Genomic DNA, 10,082 nt, shown 5'->3' with positions numbered 1-10,082 from the left:
GCCCCCACAGGCCACGCCCCCTCTCTCCCCTCAGCGCCTCGCGGCGCCTCGGAGTTACAAAATCTTCGAGAAACTCCACAAAAATCAGAAAAATCTCAAAATTACAAAATGCGAAGGGTTGGAAGGACCTAGAAATCAATGGGCGGGGACACCTCCCACCAGGCCAGGTTGCTCAGATGTATTTCGTGGCAAAACTTGACCCTCTCGACTCCACACATTAATGTCTGATTGAATGATCCTGATTAGAAAGAAAACATCCTGCCACGTTTTTAAGCGACAAGAAACAATCTCGAATTCTATCCTAAATCAGAGTAATATCTTCTTTCCGTAGGTCAGCTAAGTGTCATATTGTGTTACATTAGACCGTTACACAATACTGGACATAACGCAATTGTACACCTATAGAAAATAATAAAATATTGATAAACAAACCTGCTTCCCCAAAACCTCTTTCTCAAGAAAGTTCTTTGATGTTCGATCTTTTTATACTTTCAAGCCTAGTCAACAAGAAGGGAGATGTAATCTCTGAAACAGAGAGCAGCCAGCAAGCTCTAAGTGATGTGTTAGAAAAAACAAATTACTTGTTGTTAGAACTGTAAAAGTTTGGGGCTGGACAAGCTTCAGTGCTCTCAGACCTAGGGGCAGGTTAACGAAGCTTGGAAAAAAAAAAGGATGCCCTCTGGTAGTAAACACAAAGAACACAGAATTTGTGGGACATCTGGCAGAACTCCCAAGATACGGGAGAAACTGATAAACCCAACCCAGCTCCAAGTGAGTTAAAGGTAATTCTGGTAATTCTGTGACCACCGAGCCAAGAAACCCACTGACCCCAAAGAAGAGAAAGACTCAGCATGGCGCTAATTAGCATCAGAAGCGAATCATTAACCAATAGAAGATAGACTACTAATTAACAAGAGAAATATGTAACTCGTGGCAAATGAACACTAATTCCTTTGTTTGCTAAAATGTATAAATAGTAAAAAGTTTTGATAGTTGGGGTGCCTGATCTGTGGGATTCTGCTCGGTACCCAGGCTTGGCAAGGCTGAAATAAATAATCGATGTCTCTCTGGAGTGTGCCTTTATCGCCTTGTTGCACTCCGGGTAACAAATCTGATTTTTAAGGGCATTAATAACCCCAGAGCTCCCTGTGATGAACAAATGAAGGCGCTCGCCCCAGCTCTGCAGCACCGTCTGCGAATTCACAGCAGACCTGAAGGTGGCAAGCGCTGAACACTGAACACAAACCAGCTGCAGTCCAGCTCCCCCGTTTTCCCCAAAACACGATTTTTGTGGTGTATTTTGCCCGTACCTCAGAGTTTGCTCCCTTCACACACTGTTGTTTCACCCCCCATCAGGCTCTATCAGTGAAAAGGATCACACAGTAAATTTGGTGTCGCACCAGGAGTGAATTCAGGCCATCCACTGACTCTGGTTATCACAAATTCCCTCAATTTTCGCCTCTGGTGCGATGGGAGAAATATTTCCCCACTGGGAATGTGCACCCTGAGGTTTCGAAGATACTCTGTCAGTGCCCAGTGTTGCCACCTTCAGCTGTGTCTAACCTACAAGTAACTGCTTAGTCTGCCAACAACCAGGCATTGTAAAATCCCACAATAAGCTGGTTTGCAACAATCTGGCAAAAAACAGAGGAATGTGCCAATACATTTTATGTTGGTACACCCCGTTATGGAGAATATCACATTTATCGGCTCACAATTTACTTGTGTCATGTTGCCACTGGTAATTTACAATTATTGGTGATCATATACACATTGGAAACTTCAAACACGCCCTCATTACACTTTTTGGTGTGTATATACCAAGAAGTATTTAATGGTTTTAATAGACACACATTTATGCACGCACACTTGCAGTTTGCATTATTTTATTTAAATCACATCCTGCTTTTGGCAGACATAGGGCTAGGTAAGGTTTTTCAATTCTCTTTTTTTATTTTATCCTCCCAGGCTGGGAATAGCAGATTTGGTTTTAATCAACCCCTTTGCAGTCTTGAACTTTGTCCTCCTGGAATACAGTGCCATTCATTTAAGGATTTCCCTCTGTCTAATAAACATTAATGAACCACACTTTACAATTCCCCTGTGATCTTATCTCAGTTTCACAGATGGGGAAAACAGAAACAAATTAAGGGGTCTGCACACACCACAAATCAAAGAGCTGGGGGAAGAACCCAGCAATCCTAGCACAATTCCCTGCTCCAATAACCCAGAAATGTGTTCCTACCCCTGCAGCTGCTCTGGCACTAACTGCGTTGCACGGGGCAGCACTGTTACCTTCAGGCCATCCAGGAAATCTGAAATTGCTCTTTTCCTGACGTTTAGCTCCCCACATAACTGCAAGTTCTGTGAGGTGATAGAAGGCTGTGGCCCCGCCAGCTTCCTCTGCTGGATTATCCCTCAGGATGTCTTTATTCCCTCTGAGCAGAGGATCTCTTTTCTTTTCCGATTAGCAGAGATCTAGCAGGATGTGGGGAATATTCCAGTCCCTACTGGTACACCGTGGGGTTTATCCATCTTCCCAGAAGAGAGGCCTGATTTCCTAGGGAATTTTCATCTGCTGGCTCTGGACAATGTGGTCCATTCCATGACGAACATGGCATCCCTCGGTGCCTGTGAAGAAAACCACATCTATTAATTACATCCAGCAAGGAAAGACAGGTAATTGCCTTGTGCCTGGAATCTCTAAGTAGGGCCACTTTCTAGAAGAACAATCCCCGAGCTGTGATTTCAGCAGAGACAGAAGAAACCAATGTTCCCTGCAAGCTGCACTCCTGTCAGCCACCCAGCAGTTTTTCTGACAGCCAGGATTTTTGTGGCACTGGCTGTGAGTCATTATTGAAGAAGTGTTATTCTTAAAACAGAGGAAGAGTGCTGGAGAAAGGAGGTGTTAGACAGGAAAAAAACCCAAACCCCTTTCACACCTCCATCTGCTGTCTTACAGTGCCTTGCTACCAAACATTTACAAATTGACAAGTTTTATTGCAAATCTTGCTCCGCTTGTTAAAAATTGCTTGTTTTTGGAGACAGAATCAGACATTTAGCCTTCCTCCTCCACAATGAATTTCTTTTCCTTGTGTTTAGCTGCATGGAAAGCAACAATTCCTACGGTGCAGCCTTCTGCCAGGACAGCCAGGTTACTCCTAACTGCACTCCCAGGTTTCTGATAAAAAAAAGGCTGCAGGAAATACAGCACTGGCGGGAATCTGCACTGGTTTATCTTGGTTTGTTCTGCAGGTGGGCAGTGTCCGGCCAGATCCAGGCTGGGAATTGCTCTGGTGGAATAAAATATTTCCGTGCTGGAGAGGGATTTGCAGTTCTCTGCTGAGAGCCCATCTCGACTGCAGCGTTGAGAAGCTCCTCAGCCTGGTCTCACTGAGCTACGCCGGCACAAAGGGGGAGAGAACTGCCACAGCACCTGCTCCTCCTCTTGTTGTTGGCCAGACAGCCCTGCCCAGCTCACACTGAGGCCGGTCCCATTCCCCTTCCCAGCTGCTCCGAGGCGCTGGACCTGTGTCTGCACATGGCCCAGACCTGCAGTGAGTCACAGTCACACACTCAGGTCTCTGTGCCCCAGTTCTGCAAACGTTTCTGCACAAACATCATTGTGTTCAGCAAAAGAGACCTGGCATACTCACTGCAGGCCTCAACTGATATCCTTAAAAGCCCTGTTTTCTTTTTAAAGTTGGTCTAGGAAGTGATTTTGTTAATTTGCCCCCCTCAGACATTCGCCTGCATCACCCTTTTTAAATTTAACTCCAGTGTCAGATCTGCAGCTGTTTCTGAGGCCACATCCATGAATGATTGCTGCTCCTGCCAGGTGCAAGCATGAATAAAAAAGGTCACGGGCTGGGGAGAGGATTAAGCTTTGGCTCAGCTGTTTGCATTCTCACACAGAGCACAGTCTGTCCATCCATCTGTCTGTCAGCCCTCACACACCATCCAGACAGGTGAGGAGCTGAATATTGGAAACAATTCAGTGACGCTCATACAAAGCCACTACACGGTGTCTGTGGTTTAAAAAAAGCTCCCCAGCAATCCTCCAAGCAGCCCTCGGATCAGTGAAATTATCTGTGCAGAAATATAAATGCAGAATGGCATGGGAACAGTCTCCCTGGAGACTGGGGTAGGGCAGATTGGAGAATACCTAAATCTCTAAATGGTGTCTGTGGTTTTCATGTTAAATTGGAACATTTTCATCCCACGCTTACCTAAGGAGATGAAGGAAGGCAGCTTATGGGCACTTAGCACATACACTGAGAGCAAGCAGGGGAAAAAAATCCAGGAGGCATGGAGCAGATCCATCTCCCTGGATCTCCACCTGAAGTATTTCACTGATTCAAGGCCTTTTGTACCTGCAGTAGTGAATGCTGTTGGCTATTTTAAGACCTTCTCACGCTTGCACTTCTGTTACAACCCATGGGAGGCTCCCAATCTATTTCTGTATATCAGACATCCTTCCTCTTCTGACTCCCTTATCAAATGTGCAAAACAATCAATAATTCACTTAGGCTCTACATTCCCATTAGAGTGCACCATGGCTGTGATTTAAATATATTTCTGTGACTGTAGAACAAGCAGATATCCTAAACTACCCTGGAAATGTCCTCTGACATGTGACAGCATCTCCTGCCACCCAAAGTAGTTTTATTTCTCCAGCTGTTAGATCTAGGACAAAATACTACTCTTTTGTTCTATATTAAGACCATGGAATAACAGCAGCTGACTTCCCAGCCTCTGTCCTCGTGGAGGGGAACACAGGATGAAGAATCAAACCCCAGCATGAGCTTTTCTCATGCTAAGTCATTAAGAAAAACCAGATCTCCTTGATGCTCTCCCGCATTAAGTAACAAAAAACTGGAGGTTGATGAGCTGGGCGTTGCCTTCCTCCCCTTCCCATGGTCCCCACTGTAGGTCCAGGCTCACCTGTGATTTCCTTCCACAGCCTTGTTTTGAAGGAGATGAGGTTCATGTGGTTTAATTGAGAAGAAAAAAGCAGGTTTGAAACCCTTTATCCCTAACTACCTCCCAGTAATGAACTCATCCCTTACACCCCTCTGGGTGGGCTCATTTTGGAAGAGGGAGCTGAGCTCCAGGAGATCAAGTGGCTTGACCAAGGCTCTGGGTCGGAGAAGGTGTCCAGAGTGACAAATACCCAAGTGCCACATCCCCCAAACTTGAGAGATCTGTCCAGACCAAACAAGTATTAAAACTTTTCCTTACCAGAGACGGCCTCAAGACCCAGGGACAAACAGCCTATCAAACAGACCACAAAAACCTCCTCATATTTTGTCTGGGATTCTACAACCTCTCCCATTCCCTCTTGTCCCTGTGTTAAACCTTTCAGTATCATCAGCTCTGTGTGCCCCCAACATCCAGCAAGGAGGGCAGAGCACGCGGCAGCCACACACCACGTCCTGGTAATGACTTCACTTCTTCCACCAGCTCTGGAAAAAAACAAAAACAAACCCAAATCCCTGGTCCTGCATAATTGTGGCTCTGTTATTCATGGATCTTAAATCGTACTCCTTCGTGAATTTTAATGTGCAGTCCATTCTCTTTCCACTAATCCTACATTAGGCTGGAAGCCTTTATAGACTGAACATTTGCCCTCCTTCGCTTTTCATTCTCCGCAGCAGCACCGTGGCTGCCTGTCCCCAGGCACTGCCCTAGTCTCAGCTGGGCTGGCACTGAAGTTCAACCAACATGAAAGTGTTTTCTTATTAGATCCTCCAGTTCTGTGCATCCCTGGCAAAAGCAGCAGGGCTGCTGCACAGGCAGCCTGGGAACAGCAGCTCTTTATTTTGCCCACGATCTGGCAATCTCGTGGTGTGTGTATGAGTTGTGCAGCGCTGATTGAGGCAACGCCTGTCTGCGAGTCTTTAGCACCATGCTTTTATAAATCCCTTTTTCCAGCTAAAACCATCTCCACAAGCCATCAGGAAGGAGTGAAAGCGCTTCAGGAAATTCTCCTTTCCAAGGAATTCCTGATGAGTGGCACACAAGAGCAAACCACAGACGGTTCTGCACCACCACAAACTCTGAGATGCTGAACAGCCCTATTTTAAATGACACTTGGGTTAAAAACCAGACAGGACCATGAGCTACTCTCATCTCACCTTCTGCAAACTGCGGTTTGAGCCTATTCTTTCACTACTAAATTTAATAATTTGTTCAGCTGAAGGGAGGCTTCCAAAGGGAAGATACCCAGACTCAGTCTGGATAGAGGAGTAAGCCACCATTTCCCTTGGAAACCATCCCTGAGGAATCATTCTGCCAGGTCTGCCACAAGGAGTGGAGTCTACAACAAACTGAGGCAAGATGCTCTGTTTGTGTAAATTGCTAAGAAGATCTCAAACCCAGCCCTTCCATGCGTCTCACAGAACCCTTATTAGATGAGAAAGAAATATTGTACAGTTCTCAGCTCTAAAAATATGAGAACTTTGATATATAAATCCATGTTGAGGACCTTGCTGGGGCTAACTACAAATGTTCCCAGTTGCCTCTAATTCCACACCACTTGCAGAACCAGTGGTAATATTTCTTTTCCAAGATGTACAGAACATACCCAGTGTTCTAAGGATTCCAGCCCTGGGGATAGTTTGTGTGCCATCAGAGCACCAGGCAGGGGCAGGAGGGAATCAGGCTGAAAATCTGATTTGACTTAAACAACACTGACCTGATGAGAAGCACCGAGTCCGAACCAGGCCTGCAAATCCCATCTGTTTCTTATTTCTATAACGGGTGAGCTAAAACCCTAAATCCACACAGCTCTGAGCTTTGAAGCCAAATTTTGCAGCTTGAGTCCATTACTAGCAAATGATGACTGCTAGCCCAGCACGGACCTGCTCCTTAAATTAAAGGCTGGGATTTATAACTCGACATTAAATGAAGGAGACGTATTGCAGGGTGACTAACAGCTAACCTGGGAAGGCACTTGGAGACAGAAATTCATGGACTGGTGAATAAATTGCCCCACCTCTTTGCTCCCCATAAAATTATTATCACAGCACTCATGGTTAATGGTGTTCTGAGGGTTAGCTGATGTTTGAGAACCCCTTGGATGCTCCTCAGTTGTTGGCAGCTAATAAAACCCTGCACTGTCTTAGTTATTATATTAAGTTACAGTTTTTGCTGGGTTTTTTTGCAGCAATTTGATGTCAGAAAAAAATCTAATCTATAAAGCAAGCAGCTCTTTAGCTTTGCGAAAAATAAAACCGAGTGTATTCAGAAAAAAAAAGCCTCGTCTCTGTCCTTTAATTCCCAGGAACAAAGCTGGGGAAGGCTGGTCCTCGAGTGCAGATGGAATTTGGCAATTCCATTCCCATTAGTGCAGAGCAAACCCGTTAAATATATAATGGCTCGAGGACAATGTGGATTGGAAAAATAAGCTTGGAACTGTAAGGCTCCTAATTATTTTCCATCCATCTACCTTCACATTAAACCCCAGGGTTTGATGCTTCCCCGGCTGCTGGGGCAGCCATTGAGTTTTTGAAGTGATGCTCTGTTTATAGAATTGCAATTACTCAGTATCGGCCTTTGTTTGGAGAAGAATCCCTGTCCATCCTCGCTAATGGCTTCTTCTGATCTCATCCAGTGTGGAGGATTTCCTGAGCATATTAAAAATATTATTCACTCTGCCTTTTTAGTTTAGCCAAAGATTTAACGACTTCAGCATAAGAACTGTGTGTTTGAACTAGATTTGCTCCCTGACAGCTGATGCTGTGCACTCTGTTCCCTCCACATGCTCACAGGCACAAGAGGAGTGCTTGAACTGCTCAGAGTAGAGATTCTTTTGGGGCAAGAACCTGTGAGGGTGCTGAGGAAGTGTTACCCTGAAAAACTGTGGCTGCCTCACCCTTGGAAGTGCTCAAGGCCAGGTGGGATGGAGCTCTGAGCAACCTGATGTTTTTAAAGAGTATTTATTCTCTCACTGGAGAAATGAATGAGGATTGTAAAATACCACAGCAAAACCAGACTTAATTCCTCTCCAGGACACATGAGCTGGTGTGAGCAGCACTTCCAGCCACCTCGTCCTTTGGACAGGGTGAGGCTGGGGATGTAATTGCAGTTACTGTTTGCCAGAGTGGTGCATTTTCATGGTAGATTTAATTTTACTCCCTAGTACTTCATTTTTTTCTTTCCTTAACTTACAAAGAGAAAACAGCCCTGCAGGGCACAAGGGAGGGCAAGCTAGCAGTGCAGGGCATCTTCTCCCCTGCTGCAGTTCCTGGAGGGGAGGAGGTTAATTAGCAAATTGTAATCAGTGTGGGGGGAGATCAGCACCTGAACACCTTTTGGTGCCCTTGTGGGGCGATTTTGGGGGTGCACAGAGCTCATTAAACCCATTTCTTAAAACATTCAGAACACAATTTCAGTGTGGACATAAAAAAAGATACCTCGCTACCCCTGTCCTATGAGTGCCGTGTCGGACACTTTTCCAGCTCTCCAGACGTTGCTTCCCCTCTCAAAAGAAAAAGGGAAATGAAAAGAAAATAGAAAATTCTCACTACTGGACTGCAGAAAAACATTTCCCCCTCATTCAATACTCATTCATTGAGCCTAAACTAGCTCACATCTATGTGTCAAGCATAGCAGAACTGTTTACAAACAAGCCACTAAAGCAGCTGTGTGACCAAAATTTCCTTCAACCATAATAATTTTCACCCTCAGACTCATCAGACACGTCTGAGACACACATAATAACTCCCACCAGTGCACACTGACAGGCTGAGTTACTGATTCTCCCTAATTCCTTTTTTCTGCCATGAAATATGGTCTCCTCTATCTAAAGCAAATTGATCTTTTCACCCAATCTATTTGACAGATCTACCATTTAGTATTCAATTACCATTTCAAGACTAAAACCAGCTTGTGATGCAGACACCAGTCCCCAGCATGAACTCCTGGTGTCTGCATCAACCCCAGGTCTCTGGAAGGTAACGAAAAACCCCTTGGAGCAGCTGCTGCCTCTGCTCTCTTTATCACAAATAAAACTAATGCAAGAACTGGGGAGATAATCGGGGAAAAAGCAAAATGTTCTGGTCAGGGCTGTGTTATGGGCATCTGGGAGGTGCAGGATGGGCATGGAGGGGGATGGATCATCTCTGGAGGAACTTCCTTGGGCTCTGCAGCTAAACCGTGACCATTTAATTAAATGTTTTGAAGTAAAAGACCTTAAACTGCAAATGGAAGGAGCATCAGCAGCGGCTTAGAGGGATCTCAAATTCAGCTGGCCAGGCTGTGTTTGCAGAGATTGCCGGGATGGGTTTGCCAGGGAAGGCCAGGCTCCATCCCGTGTGTGACGATGACCCCGCTGCCCTGGGGTCCAGGCGGTGCGGCAGCCACGTGCCTGCTCCTCGGCAGGAGACAGCTCCCAGCCTCATCCTAATTAATCATCTCCTAATGACTTTGTGAACCGGGAGGATTTCCTTAATTATACCACACATTAGACTTTAATCAAGAAATCAATTTTTCACGCCACCCCAAAGCCGCGGGTGCGGCGTCTTGGGCAGGGAGGGCCCGAGTGTCCCTCGCCCTGCACAGAGTGGAATTATAAGTGGAATTTGGGAGCGGTGCATGCCAGGGCTCATTCCCAAATCCAGCTGTAAGTGATTTAATTAAGATCCCTGCACAGCCCCGTGCCTGTGCCCTGCTCAGCCAACAGTTTTTCCATGTGTTTTTCAGCCACCTGACACAGATGCCAGGCACGGCGGGCCCTCGTGTGCTGGCTTAGCACCCGTGTGCCCGGCTGGACTCGGTGGGAAGGGATTTGTATTTGCAGCAAAGTGGTTTCACCCACTCCCACCAACATCAACACAGCCCCTCATGCACCTCCTGCCTCTGCAAACCCTGTGGAATTAAATATAAATCCTGAGGGCACTGGGATCTGCTCCGGCGTGACACCGTGCATGGCGGCAGTGATCCGAAGGAGAGAAGTTAATTAAATATTAACCTCACTTTTTTGTTGCAATTTTCAGGATGCTGCGAGGCTGAGCACAGCAAAGGGTTTATCTGAACTTCTTGTTCATTGGGGAGGATTGATGGTTGCTCCTGGCCTGATG

Source organism: Corvus kubaryi, unplaced genomic scaffold, assembly GCF_017639235.1.
Source record: "Corvus kubaryi isolate FWS band 111438036 unplaced genomic scaffold, C.kubaryi_AGA036_p1.0 37284, whole genome shotgun sequence".
In the NCBI taxonomy this organism is placed as follows: domain Eukaryota; kingdom Metazoa; phylum Chordata; class Aves; order Passeriformes; family Corvidae; genus Corvus; species Corvus kubaryi.
Note: the sequence above shows the minus strand (reverse complement) of the source record.